The 26,494-nt window shown below is 38.0% G+C and overlaps 1 long non-coding RNA gene across 1 annotated transcript; it reads right to left on the reverse strand.

The window, feature by feature from the left end:
• Positions 1-13,289: 13,289 nt before the first annotated feature.
• Positions 13,290-17,713, reverse strand: LOC147378670 (uncharacterized). Its single transcript, XR_015153020.1, has 2 exons — positions 17,618-17,713; positions 13,290-14,854 (listed from the first exon to the last, which is right to left on the reverse strand). It is a non-coding gene; the product is annotated as an uncharacterized LOC147378670 (long non-coding RNA).
• Positions 17,714-26,494: the final 8,781 nt, after the last annotated feature.

A 26,494-nucleotide genomic window follows, 5' to 3' on the forward strand; every position in this document is an offset into this window, starting at 1 on the left:
ACTTTGGAGCATCTGAACCATATGTCTTTGCTCACTGCTATATACCCAGCACTTAATACTGCCTATCACATAGCAGGTATTCAATACTTTGTTGACTGAACGAAGGAAATGACTGAATTTAAGTCATATTTGATGTGATTTCCTGATGCTGGAAGAACTATCGTTGCTAATTTTTAATTGAGTGCTAAAATTCACAATTTGATAATAATCTCTTTTAGTCTAAGAGCTATTACTTTAGAGAAAAATTAGACTTTAATTTATGAGGTAATTTCCTGAGGATAAAGATCAGAGAGTAGAGCGAATATGTGAATATTGGTCACATGAAGATATTGAGGGGAGAAAAAAATGAGAGAGTGGAAGAAATAAGTGAAAAAAAGAATTCTGGGACATACAATATAAACATTTCCTGTATCATATTTACCTGTGCTAGGAGAATCTTAATTCTTATGTTATTTCTGACTACATTTGTATCAACTGTATGTTCCATTGCCTATAATATAGTTAACTTTTAATTGCTCAGCCCTACTGCCAGACAACTTGGAGTTCTTGAAAGCTCTTTCAAATATCCGTAAGGAATATTCAGGAAAATACAGGGACTATGAAGGACAGGTGATATTTCTGAGAGATCAGATTGTATTCTGTATGTTCAAAATCATTGTTTTCATTTTCCCAGGAGACTCTCACATTGAGAATTCTGTTCTCACACATAAAAATTGTTTTTGTGAGTTTCCAACTAACATTAGCTGTTGGATGACTGATCCCACTCTTCCGTGATATTTAGAATTTCTAAAAGCAGTTACTAAGCTCGTCTCAGGCTTTGTGTTGATTTTTTGTTTGTCTGCTGCTATGTGGTTACCTGTCTGTTGGAATGTAAGTTCAGAGACTGACCTTCCAAAATTTGAAAAATGTGGCTTACTTTTAATATCTGAAATTCTATGCAGACACTAGTTCGTCAAAGTTTATGATCCAAGCAAGTTCTTGGCCCTTTCCACCTTTCAGTAGATTATACTGACTAGATCAGAGGTTTATTCACACTGGTATACTTTATTGCCCCATAGAGCTTTAACCAGCTATCATAGGGCAGACTGATCTTACCGCCAAGTTGAGATTGGGGTCAATGCAATAGAAAGGTATGGTTTCCACTTTCTTTCCACTCTTCCTGCCACATTGTCCATCAAATTCTGTCTGCTATGTAACCTGCTTCATTTTATTGCTTTCCCATTGTTTCATTCATTCATGAATGTTTATGAGGTGAAGACCATGCTCCAGGCACTAATTTAGTGCTAGAAATTTAGTAGTAAACTAAAGGATGAAAATATGATTATAGCAAAGTTGCAGGATATAAAATCAACACACAGAAATCCCTTGCATTCCTATACACTAATAATGAGAAAACAGAAAGAGAAATTAAGGAAACAATTCCATTCACCATTGCAACAGAAAGAATAAGATACTTAGGAATATATCTACCTAAAGAAACTAAAGACCTATATATAGAAAACTATAAAACACTGGTGAAAGAAATCAAAGAGGACACTAATAGATGGAGAAATATACCATGTTCATGGATTGGAAGAATCAATATAGTGAAAATGAATATACTACCCAAAGCAATTTATAGATTCAATGCAATCCCTATCAAGCTACCAACAGTATTCTTCACAGAGCCAGAACAAATAATTTCACAATTTGTATGGAAATACAAAAAACCTCGAATAGCCAAAGCTATCTTGAGAAAGAAGAATGGAACTGGAGGAATCAACCTACCTGACTTCAGGCTCTACTACAAAGCCACAGTTATCAAGACAGTATGATACTGGCACAAAGACAAAAATATAGATCAATGGAACAAAATAGAAATCCCAGAGATAAATCCACGCACCTATGGACACCTTATCTTTGAAAAAGGAGGCAAGAATATACAATGGATTAAAGACAATCTCTTTAACAAGTGGTGCTGGGAAAACTGGTCAACCACGTGTAAAAGAATGAAACTAGAACACTTTCTAACACCATACACAAAAATAAACTCAAAATGGATTAAAGATCTAAATGTAAGACCAGAAACTATAAAACTCCTAGAGGAGAACATAGGCAAAACACTCTCTGACATACATCACAGCAGGATCCTCTATGACCCACCTCCCAGAATATTGGAAATAAAAGCAAAAATAAACAAATGGGACCTAATTAAACTTAAAAGCTTCTCCACAACAAAGGAAACTATTAGCAAGGTGAAAAGGCAGCCTTCAGAATGGGAGAAAATAATAGCAAATGAAGCAACTGACAAACAACTAATCTCAAAAATATACAAGCAACTCCTACAGCTCAATTCCAGAAAAATAAATGACCCAATCAAAAAATGGGCTAAAGAACTAAATAGACATTTCTCCAAAGAAGACATACAGAGGGCTAACAAACACATGAAAAGATGCTCAACATCACTCATTATCAGAGAAATGCAAATCAAAACCACTATGAGGTACCATTTCACACCAGTCAGAATGGCTGCGATCCAACAGTCTACAAGCAATAAATGCTGGAGAGGGTGTGGAGAAAAGGGAACCCTCTTACACTGTTGGTGGGAATGCAAACCAGTACAGCCACTATGGAGAACAGTGTGGAGATTCCTTAAAAAACTGGAAATAGAACTGCCTTATGATCCAGCAATCCCACTGCTGGGCATACACACTGAGGAAACCAGAAGGGAAAGAGACACGTGTACCCCAATGTTCATCGCAGCACTGTTTATAATAGCCAGGACATGGAAGTAACCTAGATGTCCATCAGCAGATGAATGGATAAGAAAGCTGTGGTACATATACACAATGGAGTATTACTCAGCCATTAAAAAGAATTCATTTGAATCAGTTCTAATGAGGTGGATGAAACTGGAGCCTATTATACAGAGTGAAATAAGCCAGAAAGAAAAACACCAATACAGTATAATAACGCATATATATGGAACTTAGAAAGATGGTAACAATAACCCTGTGTACGAGACAGCAAAAGAGACACTGATGTATAGATCAGTCTTATGGACTCTGTGGGAGAGGGAGAGGGTGGGAAGATTTGGGAGAATGGCATTGAAACATGTATAATATCATGTATGAAATGAGTCGCCAGTCCACGTTCGATGCAAGATACTGGATGCTTGGGGCTGGTGCACTGGGATGACCCAGAGGGATGGTATGGGGAGGGAGGAGGGAGGAGGGTTCAGGATGGGGAATACATGTATACCAGTGGTGGATTCATTTTGATATTTGGCAAAACTAATACAATATTGTAAAGTTTAAAAATAAAAAAAAAAAGAAAATATGTGCTTGAGGAGTTTATATTCTAGCAGGGAGTTAAACATTAAACAAAACAAGTTAATTATACAGTTCGTTAGACAGTGTTATGCACTTTGAAGAAAAATACAGCAGGAAAGGGAAATTAGAAAGTCAAGGGTGGTTTGGGATGGGAAGAACTGAGATCGTGAATAGGGTATCAGGGAAGGCCTTGCTGAAAAGATGACCTCTGCTAAGGCATGAAAGAGGTAAAGGAGAGATCCATGTAGGTTTAGGGGGGCGGGGTGAGAGCTTTCTAGTTAGGACAGCAAGTGCTGCATGGTGGGAGTGTGCCTGAAATACTCTAAACAGAGCAAGGAGGTCAGACAGGGTAGAATGGAGTAAAGGAAAGGAAAGTACTGTAAGGTGAAGTAAAAGGAAAAAAGTACAGAAAAATACATTGTGTAGGATTTATATAGCATTGTAAATACTTTGCCTTTTACTCTTTGAAATGAGTCTCTTGGAAAGTCTTCACCGGGTTACTGATATGACCTGACAAATTTTAAAGCATCGTTTTGGCCTCTGTGCTAAAAATAGACATCAGTTGCTCAGTCTCTCAGTGCTGTCCGACTCTGCGACTTCATGGACTGTAGGATGCCAGGCTTCCCTGTCCTTCACCATCTCCTGGAGTTTGCTAAACTCATGTTCATTGATTCAGTACTGCCAACCAAGCATCTCATTCTTTTGTCATCCCCATTCAATCCCTCCCATCATCAGTCTTTTCCAATGAGTCGACTCTTCACATCAGGTGGCCAGAGTACTGGAGCTTTAGCTTCAGCATCAGTCCTTCCAATGAAAATTCAGGGTTGATTTCCTTAAGGATTGACTGGTTTGATTTTTCTGCAGTCCCAGGGACTCTCAAGGGTCTTCTCCAACACCACAGTTCAAAAGCATCAATTCTTTGGTGTTCAGCCTTCTTTATGGTCCAACTCTAATGTCCATACATGACTACCTTTGGTTTGGGAAAAACCAAAGCTGTGACTAGATGGACCTTTGTCAGCAAAGTAATGTCTCTGCTTTTTAAAATGCTGTCTAGGTTTGTCATAGTTTTTCTTCCAAAGAGCAAGCTATTTCATGGCTGCAGTCAACATCTGCAGCGATTCTGCTGCTAAGTCACTTCAGTGGTGTCCGACTCTGTGAGACCCCAGAGACGGCAGCCCACCAGGCTCCCCCGTCCCTGGGATTCTCCAGGCAAGAACACTGGAGTGGGTTGCCATTTCCTAGCGATTCTAGGACCCAAGAAAATAAAGTCTATCACTCTTTCCATTGTTTTCCCATCTACTTGCCATGAAGTGATGAGATTAGATGCCATAATCTTCGTTTTTGAATGTTGAGTTTTAAGCCATCTTTTTCACGCTCCTGTTTCACCCTCATTGAGAGGCTGTTTAGTTCCTCATCACTTTCTGTCATAAAGGTCATGTCATTTGCATATATGCAAAATCATTGTCTGAGGAGGATTTACAAATAGCTGAGAAAAGAAGAGAAGTGAAAGGCAGAGGAGAAAAGGAAAGAGACACCCATCTGAATGCAGACTTTCAAAAATAGCAAAGAGCGATAAGAAAGCCTTCCTAAGTGATCAATGCAAAGAAATAGAGGAGAACAACAGAATCGGAAAGACTAGAGATCTCTTCAAGAAAATTAAAGATACCAAGGGACCATTTCATGCAAAGATGGGCACAATGAGGAACAGAAATGGTATGGACCTAACAGAAGCAGAAGATATTAGGAAGAGGTGGCAAAAAAACACAGAAGAACTATACAAAAAAGATTTTAATGACCCAGATAACCACAATGGTATGATCACTCATCTAAAGCCAGATATCCTGGAGTGTGAAGTCAAGGGGGCCTTAGGAAGCATCACTATGAGAAGAGCTAGTGGGGGTGATGAAATTCCAGCTGAGCTATTTGAAATCCTAAAAGATGATGCTTTGAAAGTGCTGTACTCAATATGTCAGCAAATTTGGAAAACTCAGCAGTGGCCACAGGACTGGAAAAGGTCAGTTTTCATTCCAATCCTAAAGAAGGGCAATGCCAAAGAATGCTCAAACTACCATACAATTGCACTTATTTTACATGCTAGCAAGGTCATGCTCAAAATCCTCCAAGCGAGCCTTCAACAAACAGTATGTGAACCAAGAACTTCCAGATGTACAGGCTGGATTTAGAAAAGACAGAGGAACCAGAGATCAAATTGCCAACATCTGTTGGATCATGGAAAAAGCAAGAGTTCCAGAAAAACATCTATTTCTGCTTTATTGACTAGGCCAAAGCCTTTGTGTGGATCACAACAAACTGGAAAATTCTTCAAGAAATGAGAATAGCAGACCACCTTACCTGCCTCCTGAGAAACCTGTATGTAGGTCAATAAATAATAGTTAGAACAGAACATAAAACAATAGACTGGTTCAAAATTGGGAAAAGAGTACCTCAAGGTTACATATTGTCACCCTGCTTAGTTAACTTCTATGCAGAGTACATCATGCGAAATGCTGGGTGGATGAAGCACAAGCTGAAATCAAGATTGTTGGGAGAAATATCTCTTGCTAGACTTTTGCTGGTGTTTTAATTCTGATTTGCCTGTCACTATAGGTCAAGGATCACATCTTTACTCATAAAGCACTTAATGCAGTGCTTAACATATTACAGAAAGTGAAAGTGAAATTTGCCCAGTCGTGTTGGACTCTTTGTGACCCCATGGACTATAATATAGTCCATGGAATTCTCCAGGCCAGAATACTGGAGTGGATGGCCATTCCCTTCTCCAGGGGATCTTCCCAACCCAGGGATCGAATCTAGGTCTCCCTCATTGCAGGCAGATTCTTTACCAGCTGAGCCACCAGGAAAGCCCAAGAACACTGGAGTGGGTAGCCTATCCCTTCTCCAGAGGATCTTCCTGACTCAGGAATTGAACTGGGGTCTCCTGCATTGCAGTCGGATTCTTTACCAGCTGAGCTACCATGGAAGCCCCTAGCATATTACAGATGCTCAGTAAATAAATTTTAGCATGAATAGAATAGGTCAATAGTTTGAGAGAGCAACATTGTTATGTATTTAGCTATAATGTAAAACTGTTTATTTTCCTCACCAAGATCCTCAAGATAAGATGAAAGGAGAATGAATTCTTAAAAAGTTTCCAAATCAAGCAATAAAATTAAACAAATAAAAACTGAGATGCCCTGTTCAGGTTATAGTAAATATTAAAAATGAAAGAGTGTAGAGAAATAAATAAGAGAGAGCACCATGGAATCAGATTGTACTATATTGGTTTAAATTCAAGCTACACATGAGGTTTGTGATATAACTTGTGTAAACCTCAGTGTTTTCTTTTCTAAAATGAAGACTTTCATAATCTAATGTCTAGGTTGTCATTAGGTTTTGATATATGCAAAACTTGTATGTATAGTAATGTTCATGAAATATTAGATTAGACATTATGCTTATCCCAATTTTCTAGTCTAATTTTTATTTGGTGTAAAAATGATTGAACTTAATGAAATAAAGGCAGAGGGATGTAGCTTAGTGGTGAGAGCATGAGAAAACTTGATGTTTTTGATCTGTGGTGCTGGAGAAGACTCTTGAGAGTCTCTTGGACTGCAAGGAGATCAAGACAGTCAATCCTAAAGGAAATTAACTGTGAATACACATTGGAAGGGCTGATGGCTGAAGCGCCAATACTTTAGCCACCTGATGGGAAAAACTGGCTCATTGGAAAAGACCTGATGCTAGGAAAGCTTGAAGGCAAAACAAGAGGGCAGCAGAGGATGAGATGGTTGGCTAGCATCACCAATTCAATGGACATGAATTTGTGCAAACGCTGGGAGATTGTGAAGGACAGGGGAGCCTGGTGTGCTGCAGTCCATGGGGTCACAGAGTTGAATACGCCTTAGTGACTGAACAACAATGAAATAAAAAAAAATATTTCAAATAATACTGATAATTCATATACAAACGTTTTCATGTCTTGAATATCTCAGTAAGAGAATTGTGAACTTCTAGAAGGCAAGAAAACTGTCTTGCTTTTCAGTTTATCTCCTATATCTGGTGCACACCATGCAGTACATATGGAATTTTGTCACCAAATAGACAATAAACATGAAAATATTCGTCTTTCCTTCTAGTCTCTCCTCTGTAGTATGCTTTCATAGCTAGGAAAAATTAAACCAGAATCAAGAGTGGGGTCCCTGATGAAAAACTGAGATAAGTAGCATACTAAAAGTATCAAGGACTTAAAACTAAAGTAACGAAACAGGCACGTTATGAGGTGGTTGGTAAGTCTGCACGCTAGACTTTGCTTGACAAAACCAGTTCTGACCTGTTCGAATCGGAGTGCAATTACCTTATCTGCCATCTAACCCTCACAGTCTCTTTTGATTATTAGATAGCTCAAGTGTCATTTTTTTAAATTGAAAAACAAATTGATTTTGTTTTTCTGCACTGCCACTACCAAAAAGCAGTCTGCTCGCCTTTCATTAGTAGAACTGTCTGTATAATTTACACATAAAGCTATCATAGACTCATCATCCGAGACAGTATGCCTGGGGATAATGTGGAAATTATGCTCTTTTGAGTAACTGGGAAGGTCTCCAAGATGAGTGTCATTTCTTGGAACAGCAGAATTCTTTTCTCACATGAGCTACGTGACAGAGGAGTGTTACACAGCTCATCCGTGGACGCTGGCAGCCAAGTGACACCAAGACAGAGTTCTGATTCTGCATTATGTAATTGGAAATCCCTGCAGTGCAATAGCTTTTCTCTGTGTACAGTCATCTAAATTAATGTCTCACTTCTGCTCTGGGAGAACTAGTCAGCCAATGATTTCAATTTTTTTTGTTTTAGTTGAGAGAGACAATTCATCTTACAGAAAATTGTAGTAGATTTTTTTTTTGCTTGTGTTTTTTGCAAAGTGAAGATATGTACTGTACTGCTCTTCTTGCTTTTCTGCTTAATCCTTCAAAATGTATGAGCTTAGTACATTTCAATGTGTTTGTATGTGGTCGTGTGTGTGTGTTTGCATTCATTCTGTTGCTATGTGATACTGGGAAGATGCCTTGGTTATTGCACATTCACTTTTACACACAAAGTATCTTTGCTTAGTGGCCAAAATATGGGAGATACTCTTCCTAAGGTAGCAGTGAGTCTTCTGGCAAATTCCAAAAACAATGCCACTGGTAATTTTATAATTGCTATCAGAGCTGTTTCCTATGACTTTCTTTCTTTCCTGGATCTGTTTGCCTTTTTTTCAACTTGAAAGGTGTTACTGCTCTTTGATCCAATTTTTAATAAATGATTGTTTACCTATGGCATTTTTGTAATAAAAACGTGCTTCAATGGAAATTATTTCCTTTTTGTTCATTTTTGGTATTGCATATTTTATAGTAAAATGGGACAAGGGCTTTCACCCAAAGGGTGAATTATTTAGAAATTGGCATTTTGATCCCTCATTGAATTCAAGTGTGTGAAAACCCTTTACCTACCATTAACCTTTACTTGTATTCCCTAGAATATTCCAAAAGGAAGACGTTTTTACATGAAAAAAATGTGTCCAGACAGAGAAAGAAAAGGATGTATGTTTTATGGAAAACGAAACTCTTCCTCTGTATATCACTTGCAGACATTTCTAGCTCAGCTGCCCTAATCTATGCTTCCACATTATCTTTTTGGAACCCTGGCAACAGTCTCCTAACTGGGTTCTTCATAGGTACTCTGATCCTCTCTAAACTGTTCTTTGCACATAGAATTCACATTGCATCATGTCAACCCCTTCCTCTCCTCAAAACCAATCACATACCAGGCTTAACACTCTTCAATGGATTTCCTTTGTTCTTAGGATAAGAAAACAGACTCTTATCACGGCATACAGCCCCCCTCATTCACTCCCTGCTTCTCCTTCTCTGAGCTCCCATCTCACTTACCTTCCTTCATGCCCTCAAAGAGGCCAAGTTCCCTCCCACCAACACATAGATCCTTGTACTTGAAGCACAGCAGCTCACACTTTTTTATCCTAATGCCACTCATTCTTCTGATATCAACCCAATTATCCTTTCCTTAGGGAACATTTCCTTCACCAGCACATTTGTTCATTTTCTTTTTAGTATTATACTCCCATAAGAACTGGGTTTTCCTCCTTTATGCCACTTTTTACAGTTGGCAATTTTATATTCATTGTGTGTAATAATTTTGATCAACGTTTACCTTCTTTAAAACATGAAAGTAGAGAGTGTATCTCTTTTTTGCTTGACCTTGTATCCCACCACCAAATACAGTGCCTGGGATATAATAGGGGTTCTATAAATACTTCTTTCTTTCATTTATGGCAAGAATTTGGCATAAAGCTTTACCAGGTTTTGTTTTGTTTTGGCCACGCAGCAGTCAGACTCTTAGTTCCCGTGTCCCCTGCAGCACAGGAGCAGAGTCTTAAACACTGGACCAGCAGCAAGCTCCCTGCTGTGATTAAGATAGAAAATATGGCCAGTAAATTGTGAAAGTGTATTAGAGCTATTTTTGGTGAGATGGTTTTGGTTGCCAAGTTCACCAGCTGCATTTGAAAGCAAGGATCACTTAGATGTCACGTCTGAGATGCTCATTTAAGGACAGACGTAGTCATATTGAACAGCAAGCACGTATTGCATTCTTACTATGTGTCAGACGGTGTGCTAAGTTCTAAACCTGTGACAACTCATTTCTCTCCACAAGTCTTCTGAGGTTATTTCCACTGTCTGCTTTTTGTAAGCGAAGAAACTGCAATGTGTTAATTTAACCTGAGATTGTAGAATTATTAGGTGAATCTCAGAACTTTGTAGGATTCTAGAACCCAGCTCTTCTACTGCCTTATTTAAAATAACATTACTAACATCTTTATGTTTTGTTTATCAAATAGAAGATGAACATTCTGTACTTTACCAAATAAGTAGGAGCAGGAGATAAACATTTACTTTTGAGGATAAGTGCAGATTTTCTGCTTTCCCTCCAGTACAAGTATAATCTGTCTTATATTTTCAAAATGTAAATAATAAAATGATTATCTATTTTCCTCCGTATACTCACTTACAAAATTTGGGGGATAGTTTGAATCCATATACTAGAATTTTAATGCTGTTGATGACTGAGTTCAGGTATTAATAATGATAACATGATACTTTCCATTTGTATATCATTTTATAGTTTCTTAGGTACTGTTGTTTACCTGCTAATTTTTTAAAGGAATTTTTATTGGAGTATAGTTGATTTACAACATTGTCTTAGTTCAGTTCAGTTCAGTCACTCAGTCGTGTCCGATTCTTTGCAAGGGACTCTCAAGAGTCTTTGCAAGGGACTCTCAAGAGTCTTCTCCAACACCATATTTCAAAAACAGCAATTCTTCGGCTCTCAGCTTTCTTCAGAGTCCAACTCTTAGTGTTAGGAGTACAGCAAATTGAATCAGTTACACATATATCCACTCTTTTCTAGATTCTTTTCTCATATAGGCCATTACAGAGTATTGAGTAGAGTTTCCTGTGCTATATATACAAGAGGTCCTTATTCAGTTCAGTTCAGTTGCTCAGTTGTGTCTGACTCTTTGCAACCCGATGAAGCACAGCACACCAGGCCTCCCTGTCCATCCCAACTCCCAGAGTCCACCTAAACCCATGTCCATTGAGTCGGTGATGCCATCCAGCCATCTCATTCTCTATCGTCCCCTTCTCCTCCTACCCTCAATCCCTCCCAGCATCAGGATCTTTTCCAATGAGTCAACTCTTTGCATGAGGTGGCCAAAGTATTGGAGTTTCAGCTTTAGCATCAGTCCTTCCAATGAACACCCAGGACTGATCTCCTTTAGGATGGACTGGTTGGATCTCCTTGCAGTCCAAGGGACTCTCAAGAGTCTTCTCCAACACCACAGTTCAAAAGCATCAGTTCTTCGGTGCTCAGCTTTCTTTATAGTCCGACTCTTACATCCGTACATGACCACTGGAAAAACCATAGCCTTGACAGACGGACCTTTGTTGACAAAGTAATATCTCTGCTTTTCAATATGCTATCTAGGTTGGTCATAACTTTCCTTCCAAGGAGTAAGCATCTTTTAATTTCATGGCTGCAATCACCATCTTCAGTGACTTTGGAGCCCAGAAAAATAAAGTCAGCCACTGTTTCCACTGTTTCTCCATCTATTTGCCATGAAGTGACATCCTTATTAGTTACCTACGTATTTTATATACAGTAGTGTGTATATTTCAATCCCAGTCTTTCAGTTTATTCCTCCCCCTGATAACCATGTTTGTTTTTTACATCTGAAATTCTATTTCTGTTTTGTAGATACATTTATTTGTACTCCCCCCCCCACCTTTTTTTTAGATTCATTGCCGATAGACCCTTTACCAACTGAGCCACTAGGGAAGCCCCTTTAGATTACACATACAAGCAATATATGATATTTGTCTTTCTGTCCGACTTAACTCCACTTAGGATGACAATCTCTAGGTCTGTCCATGTTACACCCTAAATTTAGTTCTCTCAAATATCCCGTAAGACAGAAATTAAGATCTCCTTTTTAAAGATACAAAGGTGAGAATGAGCTCTCCAACCTACAGTTGATGGCTCGGTCAGGGGTAGGCTCCAGATCTTCTGACCCCAAGACCAGTTACATGGGCTTTGTCATCAGAGTGGCTCTTAGTTACCCCAACAGCACAGGATAATCTGCTTCTGGGATACATATCCACAGACAATGTCTGAATGCTATTCAATGTCTGCTGAAATATTTTATTGCCATGTGTTCTCCTTTGTTTAATCTCTACTGTGAAATTCATTAAATATGATTTGTTGTATGGAAAAGAGAGAAACTAAAGTTTCGGATATCTTTTTTTTGAATTAAGACGTTTACCTGTCAAGCTAAACATACACATGAACGCATATATATTTACTTTGTGTATACTTTATATTTAAGCGTTAGTGATTATTTTACAAGACTGCAGAGGAAGTATGATTAGCAACATTTTCTTCACAGCTCATTAGTATCATGATTTCTAGTAAAAATGGTCTCAAACCGAGCTTAATGCTGCTATTTTCTTATTGTTAGCTGCTGGGAATAACAATAAGTACAAAACATTTAAAGAGATGTTAAAGCAATTAAAGTGGCATTTTTATGATAGGTTATAATATTAAGGCACAAATGATGGAGCTTTTCATGCAATAATTATTGCCTTTTTTATTTTATGAAAATCTATTTTCTAGAAGCTTTCTTTTTAATCTTGCTCTGTTTACACCAAACCATTAAAACTTCCTTCATGTAGCGTTAGCACAGGAAACAAGTGACAGCAAGGTAGCCTGCCTGACCTCCAGACCTCCCCTTTTTTAACTTTGAAGGTCTGAGAGCTAGTTGACATTCTACCAGCACTACCAGAATGTAGTAGGAATGAAAATAACAAATTTTGAAGAATATTTTTTTTTTAATTGAATAGCCCAAAGTAGAGTATGAGTTAGATTTCCTATCAAGTTTTGACTCTCTTTCATAGTACGTTATACAGACTTGCTTCCCTGGTGGCTTAGGCCGTTAAGAATCTGCCTGCAATGCGGAAGACTTGGATTCCATCCCTGGGTTGGGAAGACACCCTGGAGAAGGGAATGGCAATCCACTCCAGTATTCTTGCCTAGAGAATTCCATGGACAGAGGAGCCTGGTGAGCTATATAGTCCATGGGGTCACAAAGAGTCAGACATGACTGAGCAACTAAAACTTTCCCTTCAATTTATATCAACTTGCTACCACATTGCCTCTCATTGTGGCTAGGAAGATGGGAATTATATGAGTGGACAGAAGTAAGATAAACATTTAACTCACTATTTTTTCATTAACACATTCCTAGATATTAACCAAGAAGGTCAGCCTAGGGTTGTATCAGTAGCTACAGTTGGTTATCTAACATCAAAATTACAGCACACAGTGTTCTGAGGTTCTGAGTCAAAAGCTCAAATGTTGCAATCAGTATTTGTTTCATTTTGCAAAATACAGCAGTTCCTTTTTAGCAGTTTTTTACCTTCATAGAGAAATTTCAGTTAAGACCTAGATAACATCATGCTGTTGGATTTCTCCCTCAGAATAGCAGTAAACTTTATTAAATATTTACATGTCTCACTTTCCACAACTGTGGAAAGCATTTGCTCTTTAGGGAAGATGAAAACCCTGACACTCAGAAGACACAGAGTATATAATAGCAGTGACTATGAACTCAGAAAGACCTTGGACAGAGTCCTGGTCCTGCCACCTACTAGCTTTGAAGCAGTAACACTAAATGATGGAAAACATGGCTAATGACCCTTGCCCTACCTGACTGCCAGAGTCATCAGATTCTGCAAGTGATAATTCTGTGAAGCTTCCTGACAAGTACCTCCATCATTTTAATCCTTTACACAAGGTCTAACAAATTAACAGTTCTTTTATCTTGCTCCTAACCAGAGTCAATGGTATCCAGTCACAAGGTGAATGATGCAGAAAGTGTAGGTCTGGAATTACCAGATTACTGCAGAAAAGTTGGTCATGTTAGCAAGGTTGTGATGGTATTCATGGACTTCATTAGCTGTCTGTTTTTATTCTCAACCCTATGTAGTGCTTTAAACGGCAGGGCTTTTGAGAATGGGTATCCCACATTGAGACTCAAGGTTAAGCTTTATATGGGGTGATAGCAATTGGTGATTGGCCCTGGCTAGTGTCCTTATCTCTTTCAGGAATTGTCAAGACTATTTATGATTATGCTGATAACGGCATGGATAACCAAATGTCCTGTTGCTATCGTTATAACATAAAGTATGGTGTGTTTTTCAACGTCTTTTAAGTTAGAAGCCAGTGTCAGTGAGGTGGTAATGGTGGTGGAATAAGCCAGTAATGAATCATCTAACTTTGGCACCTCTTTTCTCTTAAAGCTCATTTGTCATCACAGCTAAGGATACACTTGGTCTAGCTCACTCTCTCTTATCTACTCCATACAAGGATCAAGACTCCTTTCTTCTTTTTTAAATTGACGTAACTATTAAGTAGATAGTACACCAAATGACTCAAAAAGCAGAAAGTGTGCAAATACATGAAAAGTCTTCCTTGCTTCCCTGCTCACATGCTTAATTTATATACATCCTTCTCCACCCAGCAATAAACAGGGTAACCCTGCTATAGATTTCCTGTTTATATTTACAGAAATACTTGTTAATAGCTGTAACTCAATATAAATATATATTATTTGTCTTTCTTAAAAAAATGTGTACATGGTTTGGCATTTTGATTATTTTTATTTAATATCTTAATCTTTCTTTTTAGGCAATACTCACCCATGTAATTGTATGTATAAAATTATCCCTTTGATGGGTTGGTTCTCAGGATATACTTCTGCAACTTACTTTCAGTTTTTCTTAAGAAACTGGAGAAAAGCATGGTAACTGGTTTGTCCAGAAATTGAGAAAAAAATGTGAAAAGAGTTAGATGTAATTCTATTTACGTTTTGAAGATGGGTCTTCTCAGTACATGCTGTTTGAAGCTCATGAGCATCCTGTTAAATGTCCTTCCTGTTTTTCAAAAGAAAGTAATGTCTATGAATATATGTTCTCCAACTCAAGGTGTTAGTATAATGACCTGACATTTAAAGAGAGTCACAAGTATCTAGTCAATTTGCCTTTCAGAGATAGCTAAGAAAAATCTTGGTCAAACTGGTGTTTATCACGGAGTTTAAATACCTAGGCATTGCCTGCCTTTCTCTGTTCTTTAAATATATATTTTTTGGAGACAGATGACATTTTTCTTGAGCTTCTCTGATAGCTCAGTGGTAAAGAAGCTGCCTGCCAATGCAGGAGATATGGATTTGATTCCTGGACTGGAAAGATCCCCTGGAGAAGGGAAGGGCAACCCACTCCAATATTCTTGCCTGTGAAATCCCATGGACAGAGAACCTGGCAGGCTACAGTCCATGGATTGCAAAAGAGCTGGACAGGACTTCGTGACTGAACAACAAGGTTTTTCTTAGTTGGTCCTAATGTATCCAGCTCAGGTTTTCAGCAAAGTTTAGCATAGTTTTCTCTCAGTAGGGACAAAAAAATAAAAGTTTAAACACAGTTGATAAAATTCAGAATTTATGATCCTAACTAAAAGTATATTATTTATAGAATTGATATTTCTTAAATATTTATCCATTAAAAAACCACACACTGGTCATGAGTACCATTTGACAGCTTTTAGTTATGTAAATTATTTCTCTCCTGATTACATGATGGACTGGTTTCTAGAGTATCATATACTTAATGTGAGTTTGTAAAAATCCTTTAATCATATAATTGCTAGTTTATCAAGTAGAAAATATGGGTCTGAGAACACTATCATTATGTCATTATTCTCCACAAAAGACTGTGAAACACACTGAAGAGGCCATTATGAGGCAAATAATAGTTTTCTACGTGTCTAAATTTGCAAGGATTAAAAAAAAAAAAAGAACAGCAAAGAAAATGCCTCAAGGTAAAGAGTTTAAGATCTAGCCATGCTGTTTATCTTGTGTCTCTATCTGTGAAAATCAGTCCAGACAAAGGAAGTGAATAGGGAAGAGTAGAACTGTAAAGCCAGTGGATTATCTAACTCAATGAGTGACACTAATATTTAATAATTGATTCAGTAAATTCCACGTAGAAAGCCTAAAGGAAGTGAACTGGAGACTCAGCATCTGCCTTAGGGTCTCATTTCACTGTTTTTGTGCTTGTTATGATTGAGTGTACTATGTTCAAACGTGATTGCAAGAGATAACAGTTTAAATTCCCTTGGTCTAGAGACATAGGAAACAGGCATATAGCCTGGAATGATTAAATGGTACATTCAAATCTAGTTTTATAGAGCTCAAAGATTAAAAAGTGGTTTTTTTTTGTTTGTTTGTTTTTTTTTGACTCAGTGGGTATCTCATGAGTCAGAAAATCTATTGTCAATAAAGTCTAGTAAAGTGAAAAAGTGAAATTGCAGTTGCTCTGTCGTGTCTGACTCTTTGCGACTCCATGGATTGTATGTAGCCCACCAGGCTCCTCCATCCATGGGATTTTCCAGGCAAGGATACTGGAGTGGGTTGCCATGTCCTTCTCCAAGGGATTTTCCTGACCCAGGCATCAAACCTGGGTCTCCCACATTGCAGGCAGATTCTTTACCATCTGAGCCACAAGGGAAGCTCAAAGCCCAAGGTAAAACTGCTCTACCTCTGGGTTTAGTGTGAGAAGACAAGACTCCTATAAGCCTGTTTTTTGTCAGTATATATTTGTTTTATATATGTATATGTGTGTGTATATATATATATATATATATATACATGTTTCTCTCCTTCCCCATTTAAATGGTTATACCTACAGCAATATGCAGGAGGAAAACCAAAACTATGATGTTAGATTTATAGATAACTGGGAAGGGTTGAAGATGTTCCTATATTGTGGCCTCAAGATTGGGTAATTGTTTACTCTATTATTGTTTAATCTGCTATCAAATCTAGCTCATGATTAACATATGCAGATAATTTGTATTTTAATGTAATAAAAGCATTTTTCTTCAATAAAGTAGTCATTTAAAAAACTAATAGGTTACTAAATCACTGCTAAACTTTGCTATTTAATCCTTTGATTTCCCTCCACCTCTTAAAAAGAAACGAAAAATATTGTAAAAAAAATGATTTTTTCAAGATGTTAGTTTGTTTCCAAGTCCAAGCTCACACTGCTTACCACAGGACAGGCCAATAAATTGAGAGATTAGTTACTGGGGCAAGGAATGGTGACTTTACTTGGAAAGTCCACAGACCAAGAAGATGGCAGACTCATGTTCTAAGAACCATCTTGCCTAACTTAGACTTTGGACTTCTTTCATACTAAAAGAGGAGGGAATAAAGTCAATCATTTCCTGGTTTGGGTCAGCCTTCAGAGAGGATGTGTTAATTTCTTCCATCCTGTAGTCATTCACATGTGGGCCTGGTCAGGATCTTTCCTGTGAGCTTAAACAAATATTTTTTAACTTAATGTTCATTATCTGGGAGGCAGAGTTCCCAGAGAGGGACCATTTTGTGTAAGCTTAAAGGCAGCATTTCTTTGATGATTAACTTGTATTAGAATACAAAGGTTCTTCTCTATACAAATAAGCTGAAATTAGTGAAAATGGATTCATTTTTGATTATTTAGATCTGTCAAGAAGACCTGGAGCTGGAGGTCTGTTCATTGGTGACTTCTATGAGTCAGACTGGAAATAGTGTGGAGTAGGTTTTAGAGTCTGGAGTTAATGGGTCACAAAGTGTGGGTTTCAATTCTGGCTCTGCCACTTACCTCTGTGACTTTGATCAACTTAGTTAGCTTCCCTGTACTTCAATTTCCCCATCTGTAAAATGGAGATGGGAAATTAGGTACCTCGTAGAATATTAAAGGCCATTTTGTAACAAAAAGGCTTAGAACTCAGTGGGAGCAGGTTGTCCACACTTATTAAAGGTCAGTTCTTGGTTTATGTCTCAGTAAGGCTGTATATTGTCACCCTGCTTATTTAACTTACATGCAGAGTACATCATGAGAAACGCTGGGCTGGAAGAAGCACAAGCTGGAATCAAGATTGCCGGGAGAAATATCAATAACCTCAGATATGCAGATGACACCACCCTTATGGCAGAAAGTGAAGAGAAACTAAAAAGCCTCTTGATGAAAGTGAAAGAGGAGAGTGAAAAAGTTGGCTTAAAGCTCAACATCCAGAAAACGAAAATCATGGCATCTGGTCCTATCACTTCATGGGAAATAGATAAGGAAACAGTGGAAACAGTGTCAGACTTTATTTTTCTGGGCTCCAAAATCACTGCAGATGGTGACTGCAGCCATGAAATTAAAAGACGCTTACTGCTTGGAAGGAAAGTTATGACCAACCTAAATAGCATATTGAAAAGCAGAGACATTACTTTGTCAACAAAGGTCCGTCTAGTCAAGGCTATGGTTTTTCCAGTAGTCATGTATGGATGTGAAAGTTGGACAAAATTGTTTAAAAAGTGTCTCTGTCACTTAATAGCTGAGCAATCTTGAGAAGGTTCTTTAATTTCCGAGTTTAATTCTTATTTGTAGGTATCTGTTTTCTTGTGAAGCTCAAATGACATATTAAATGTGAAAATACTTTAAAAGCTGAAAACTATTAGAGATTATAGCTGCAAATTGTTAGCGAGCTATAAAAAGGAAAAAATCATGTCCTTGCCTTTTCCTTTTAAACAAAAATTATTTTTTCCACTTGAATAGATCTTTAGTTTGTAAAACTGAAAAATACAGAAAAGCAGAGAGAAAAAGAAATTTATATCTCTTCCACTCAAATATTGTTAGTACTTTGATGTAGTTCTATTTACTTTCCATACATCATATTATTTAAGTTATACTGTGGAAATGTAATTTGGTATTGATGTCTTTAATTTAAAAAAATCTTATTAAAGGATAGTTGATTTACAATTTTATGTCAGTTTTAGGTATAAAGTAAAGTGACTCAGATATATACATACATATATAAATACTCCAATATATTTTATATATATGTTATGAATATATATATATAATATATCTGAATATATGTAAATATTCTTTTTCAGATTCTTTCCTTATATAGGTTATTGCAAACTATCGAATATAGTTCCGTTTGTTATACAGTAGGTCCTTGCTGTTTACCTCTTTCATATATAGTAGTGAGTATGTGTTACTCCCCGGAGAAGGCAATGGCACCCCACTCCAGTTCTCTTGCCTGGAAAATCCCATGGATGGAGGAGCCTGGTAGGCTACAGTCTGTGGGGTCGTGAAGAGTCGGACACGACTGAGCGACTTCACTTTCACTTTTCACTTTCATGCATTGGAGAAGGAAATGGCAACCCACTCCAGTGTTCTTGCCTGGAGAATCCCAGGGACGGAAGGGCCTGGTGGGCTGCCGTCTATGGGGTCGCACAGAGTCGGACACGACTGAAGCGACTTAGCAGTAGCAGCAGCAGCATGTGTTACTCCCAATTTCCCAATTTATCCCTTCCCCTTTCTCATTTGGTAACTGTAAGTTCGTTTTGTATGTCTGTGAGTCTGTTTCTGTTTCCTAAATAACTTTATTTGTATAATTTTTTTTTAGATTCCATATGTAAGTGATATCATATATCTGTCTTCTCTGATTTACTTTACTTAGAATTATAATTTTTGAATTTGCTAGCATACCAACATTAAAATGTAATTCAAAGCCATTCTTCCTTAAGTTACTATTGTCAATCTCTCTTTCTTCATATAGCATATACACATGTACCTATATACGTACAAAGCAATTTTTCTTCTTCATTTCTGTTTTGTTTGCATTGCAGTATGATATATGTACCTCCTGTATTTCACACTTTTGGGTGGTGAAGAGTTTTTACTCTAATATATTAAAAATATAAGAACAACCATCTTTATGTTTACTTCTATCTCCAAATCAAGTACATTTCACTCAGCTACATTATAAGCATTCAAAATGTTCTACTTTTAGGTATATTTGTCTTTACACCTTAATGATAGCAAAATTGAAAGCAAAAGAACTATGAAAGTTTGAGGTTGAGGGAAGGAAGTTGATAAAACCCTCAGCTTTAAGAATGCAGAAATCTGAAACCCCTATGGACTAACAATCTGAACCCAATAGTCAGTAAAGCTAAGTTATAGAATGAAAGTGATTTTCAATCTGCTGATGATCAAAATAGGTGTAAATACACATATGTTGAAATAATTTTAATTTAGTTAAACCATAGTTTATTAAACCTCATAACATTTACAGTTACTTAAATACAATTAAAAAATACATTGTAGTTTAATTTTTTAACTTATTACTAACTATATAATATGATTTGAGAACTTAAAAAAAGAAAAAAAACAGACAATGAGTAAAGGTACAAAAATAAAAAGTACAATTATAAAAAAAACTCACACAGATTAAAAGAGATACTCAGGTAAAAGGGCAGTTATAGGACTAGATTTGAGGCAAGTTGCATCCACGGAGATGCACAGCAGCAAAGCTGAATCAGACCTTAAATTTGGATGGTTTAGCTGAGCTTACTTTTTTTAAGCAGTTTCAAACTTGTTTCTCTTAAAAGTAGGTCATCAAATAAGTAGGTATTTTCAGGGCAGTTACCTGTAATAATAATAACACCTTCCTTTATAGCTGCAGCACATCATTCTGTCACAGTTTACAGAGCACTTTCTGGCTGCCCTCAATAGCAATGTAATAGCTGACCTTACTTTCAATACATACGTTTAATTTTTTCCAGGAAAATAGCCAGGAAATATTTACTGAATGTCTGCTACATGCTAGACCATCTGCTAAGACAAATTTAAAATTCAAAGAATTGATAAAGTCTCTGGCCTCCAGGTCACAGTGTAAAGGTGAAGACAGACCCATACACAGGTAATTTAAAATGCAACATGGCAAAAACAGGGATGGTGTTATGCCAGGTTATTATAACATCCAGGAGAAAGAACGTGTAGTCTTACCTGAGTGAGGGTGGGGGAATACAATTTCAGGGAAGGATTCCTGGGGCGGTGACATTGGATTATATGACTATGTGGAGTTAAGCATAGTGTAAAATAGAAGACATATAAACCAAACCCTGGAAGTGACAAAGTGCCCAGTGTGTCAGCTGTGTGTTGTTTGTGCAAAGTCAGTGAGGCATATTAAAAAGCAGAGACATTGCTTTGTCAACAAAGGTCCGTCTAGTCAAGCTTATGGTTTTTCCAGTAGTCATGTATGGATGTGAGAGTTGGACTATAAAGAAAGCTGAGCACCGAAGAATTGATGCTTTTGAACTATGGTGTTGGAGAAGATTCTTGAGAGTCCCTTGGACTGCAAGGAGATCCAACCAGTCCATCCTAAACGAGATCAGTCCTGGGTGTTCATTGGAAGGACTGATGTTGAAGCTGAAACTCCAATACTTTGGCCACCTCATGCGAAGAGTTGACTCATTGGAAAAGATACTGATGCTGGGAGGGATTGAGGGCAGGAGGAGAAGGGGACGACAGAGGATGAGATGGTTGGATGGCATCACCGACTCAATGGACATGGGTTTGGGTGGACTCTGGGAGTTGGTGATGGACAGGGAGGGCTGGCGTGCTGCAGTCCATGGAGTTGCAGAGAGTCAGACATGAATGAGCGACTGAACTGATCTGAACTGAATCAGTGAGGCTGGGAGACTGGCTAGGTAGGCAACAGCTAGATTATGAAAGAGCATGGTTAGCTATGTGAGCATGCATTACTCTGCAGGGGAAGGAGGAATCATTGGAGAGTTTTAAAGCTTCAAATTTAGATTGGTTATCCTGCTATCTCCGTAGTGGATGAGTTGAGGGAAATGACATATGCATAAAGCAGAGAGAATGTTGATGCTCTATGACTTTTTTTTTTTTCCAGATGAGTTTATTTATTCACTTTTGGTTGCACTGGGTCTGTATTGTAGTGCACAGGCTTTCTCTAGTTGTGGCAGCTGCTCTCTAAGTTGCGGTAAACGGGCTTCTGTTGTTGCTCAGTGCCAGGTGTAGGGTGCACGCACTTCAGTAGTTTTGGCACATGGGCTTTAAAGCCCAGGCTCAGTAGCTTTGGCGCACGGGCTTACTTGCTCCACAGCATATGGCATCTCCCCGGACTGGGGATCAAACCCATGTCTCCTGCATTAGCAGGTGGATTTTTAACCACTGAGTCACCAAGCAACCCCTGCCCTTTGACATTTTAGAATTTCTTCATAGAATCTTCAGAAAGTTAACCAAAAAGCTAAAAATCATTGTGTGGTGTTTGTGTGACAATTTTGCTCTCCTCTGTGGCCAGAGAAGCTTATGGAGGAAAAGCATAGTGGGTAGATGGATTACTGGAAAAGAAAAACAATGAGATTTTCCTACCAGCCTCCCCTGCAATAGGGGAAAAATGGAAGCTATGCTCCTTGCAGACCATATAGGTGAAAACTGCTTAACAGTTACCACTGGAGAATGGCTTTCTTAGAAGCAAAATGTTGATTTGAAGAAGTTATTTAGAAGTCATTAGTTTAATTGGTTTGGCAATCCAGGTTTTTACTATATTTCAGATTCCATTTCTATTTCCAATATCCATTTTGAAGAAATAGAATAAATGTATGGAATGGAAAAATTAAGACAGAAGAGTCTGAGATAACAAATAATTTTTTCATTGATCATAAAGGATTATAAGCTAAAGAAAGGATTATAGTAAAAAAAATTAGGTAACTGTGTAAGAGCAAGTATGAATTTTGTTAATACTGTACAATCTTTTTCATTATGAACAAACTAATATATAGAGAGCCCTAAATCAGGTGAAACATCCTTTACAATCCCTCCAGCTTTTTCATTACCCTTTTCAATGGCAGTCTCAAAATATTCCCTAACTCTCATTCTCTCCCCCTTACTCTTTTGATTTTATGCTGGCACACAAAGCTGCCACATATGTTGAAGAAGATGGTTTAGAAGTGGCTGGGGTTGGCTTTAGAAAAGAAAGGAATAATTAGAGATAAACAGTTATTTTTTCACCATATAGACAAAGGTCTAGCACTAGTGTCCATTGTGAATTAGTGGTGACGTTGTTTTATTGACTATTTGAATTAGTATTGCAGCAAAGAAGGCAGAGAGACATGTCAAATTTCCTTATGATACAGCTTTTTCTGGCCAATGAAATCTCAGAGCGTATAAACTGCAGGGTCTGCAAGTGAGCCGATAATAGCCAATAACTTTGATATAGACAACTGTTAAGACAGTCTGTATGGAAAGTAATTAGAGCCTTAAGAACTAACGGACATTTGTTTATTTTTTGCTGCACTGAGTCTTTGTTGCTGCGTGCAGGCTTTCTCTAGTTGCAGTGAACGAGAGCTACTCTTCATCGTGGTGTGTGGGTTTATTGTGGTGGCTTCTTTTTGAGAAGCACAGACTCTAGGGGTGTTGGCTCAGTAGTTGTGGTGTGTGGGTTGAGTTGCTCCTTGGCATGTGGGGTCTTTGCAGAAGAAGAATCGAACATGTGTCCCCTGCATTGGCAGACGATTCTTAACCACTTAACTACCAGGGAAAGTCCTGAGCTAATGGATATGTTGTAGTTCTTTTTTGTCAACATTAGCTTGACATTCTTTTATGACCAAATAGGAAATCCTGAAAAGTATCAGAATTACTCTTCGAAACCATCCGAAGTATTATAATAAAGCCGTTTAAAAAAATAGAATTTTGAAATACATTTTTGGTATGGATGTGAGAGTTCGACTGTGAAGAAGGCTGAGCACTGAAGAATTGATGCTTTTGAACTGTGGTGTTGGAGAAGACTCTTGAGAGTCCCTTGGACTGCAAGGAGATCCAACCAGTCCATCCTAAAGGAGATCAGTCGTGGGTGTTCCTTGGAAGGATTGATTCTGAAGCTGAAACTCCAATATTTTGGCCACCTCATGTGAAGAGTTGACTCATTGGAAAAGACCCTGATACTGGGAGGGATTGGGGGCAGGGGGAGAAGTGGATGATGGAGGATGAGATGGCTGGATGGCATCACCGACTCGATGGACATGAGTTTGGGTAAACTCCAGAAGTTGGTGATGGACAGGGAGGCCTGGCATGCTGCGATTCATGGGGCTGCAAAGAATCGGACACGACTGAGCGACTGAACTGAACTGATTAGCTATTATTGTTTTGTATATTTTGTGTCAAGAAAGCCAATAAATTGAAGAGAATGAGTGGTCACTTCTTATAGCTTCAAGCAGGAAACTTGAAAACATATAAAGAAGTTAGTAAATGTTTGAGGCTGAGGTGGTCCAAATTGAACCTACACATATTGTCAGAATATCTAGATAAACATATAATGGCAGATTCTGGTTAGATTCTTCAAGGAATCCAAGATAACAAAATCTTCCTGTACAATGATGTAGGCATGAGCTTGAAAGTCAGAAGGAAACATTTGAGCAAGTTATTTGAGTTAGAATCTGCTTTTTTTAAATAAAAAGAAAAAACTTTTTATTTTGTGTTGGAGTATAGCTAAGTCGCTTCAGTCGTGTCCAATTTTGTGCAACCCCATAGACGGCAGCCCACCAGGCTTCCCCGTCCCTGGGATTCTCCAGGCAAGAACACTGGAGTGGGTTGCCATTTCCTTCTCCAATGCAGGAAAGTGAAAAGTGAAAGTGAAGTCGCTCAGTCACGTCTGACTCAGCAACCCCATGGACTGCAGCCTACCAGGCTCCTCCGTCCATGGGATTTTCCAGGCAAGAGTACTGGAGTGGGGTGCCATTGCCTTCTCCAATGTTGGAGTATAGCTGATTAAAAAACAATGTTGTGATAGTTTCAGTTGATCATCGAAGGGACTTAGTCATACAAATACATGTATATTGTCTCCCCCCAAACCCTTCTCAAAGACTGAACTTGTAATTTAAAAAATACATGTAAAGCTGATGTTGGTGCTTTGATTTTAACACAGTGCTTAGCACACAGTAAGCACTTTATAGGATGGTTATTGTTGTTTACATTATTCCTTTGTAATATACCCCTGTGTGAGTGACTGAAACAGATGTCTGAGCTAAATCAGCCACAGATATGATTTTATAAACCATTTCTTCGGTACAATCTTGCATGATTCAAGGTAGACTGCTTTATGACTTACTCTGAAATCTCAGTGGCTTAATACAACAAAAGGTATATGGCTCAAATTACAGGCCAGTGTGGATTGGCAGAGTCTGGGTGATGTTGGGAGCTCTACTTCATGTAGTTACTTAAGGACATGACCCCCTTGTCTAGTGGCTCCGCTATGCCCCTGGATACTTGGCATTGGACCAGTTGATGAGAGAAGAAAGGAAAATTGGAAAGGTTTATGGACCAATACTGCAAGCTTCGTATATTACTTCTGCTCACAGTTCATCATCTGGAACTGCAATACCTGGCCCACTCTAACTGCACTGGATGCTGGGAATTGTAGTCCAGATGGTCCCAGAAGGAAAAGGAAGTATCTGTCATAGACCTCTTCCTGAGCTTTCACCTACATGTCAACCAGGATATTGTCATTGTTGTTTAGTTGCTAAGTTGTTTCTGACTCTATTTGTGACTGCATGAGCTGTAGCCCACCAGCCTTCTCTGCCCATGGGATATCTCAGGCAAGAATACTGGCGTGGGTACCATTTCCTTCTCCAAGGGATCTTCCCAACCTCATCTGCAGCATTGGCAAGCGGGTTCTTTACCACTGATTCACCAGGGAAGCCTGTCAACCAGAATAGAAAGTAGAAACAAGAAATTCCTAGTGTATCACATCCTACTCAGAATATGAAGCAAAGGGTTAATCAACTCTATTAGATAATTATTCTAATAATTAATCCTTGTTTTCAATAATAATAATATTTAATAAAATTTTCAATTTACAAAATACAGTCCTATTCTTTAGGTAGGTGGGGTGGAATAGTGACAAGAATGTGGTCTTTGAGATAAGAAAGGTTTGGATATAACCTGTGGCTCCCGTACTTGCTGTGTTTGTCAGCTGAGTCTAGTTAGGTACCTCTTCTTGCCTTTATTTTTCATCTGAAAAGTGAAATAAAGAATCCTTTCCTTGAGAATTATGAATATTAAATAAATTACAGTAAGTAAAGCATCTAGATTAGTAGTTACTCTTTTTTTTTATAGTGACTATCATTCAACTGACTTATTCAACACTTTACAGACATTGCTAGCTCTAGGAAACTGACTTAGATAAACAATTTTTTCAAGTTCAGCTGAGACTAAACCTTCTTTTTCTGATTTCAAACTCCATGATCATTATTTTCCCAAGAAAATACATCAGAAATGTTTCAGTTAAGATGGTATAACAGAACTTTAAGTCAAGCACTAAAATATATACGGGAGTATATCTAATTGTGGCTTACTTAAAAGATTACAAGGCAAATCCATACTAAAGAAAAGAAAATCTTCAAAAATTTCAAATATTTACCTACCTTTAAATTCTGTGTGCCATACTCCTTCCAGATTAAAAATTAAGCTATGTTTTCCCACTTAGACATACTTTCTGTCTCTTGGAAACAAAATATATAGTGTTATTCTTTGTGTGATTCTTTGTGGTTCAGCTGTAAGTCAAACAAATAGCAGAGTTCTAAGACACCACAACCACCTAACTGGAAACACTTAAGTTGTCCTTCCTGATTGTTCAAGCTGGTTTTAGAAAAGGCAGAGGAACCAGAGATCAAATTG

Source organism: Bos grunniens, chromosome 2 (assembly GCF_055505025.1).
Source record: "Bos grunniens cultivar Pamir isolate PY7600 chromosome 2, Bosgru_T2T1.0, whole genome shotgun sequence".
NCBI classification, from domain to species: domain Eukaryota; kingdom Metazoa; phylum Chordata; class Mammalia; order Artiodactyla; family Bovidae; genus Bos; species Bos grunniens.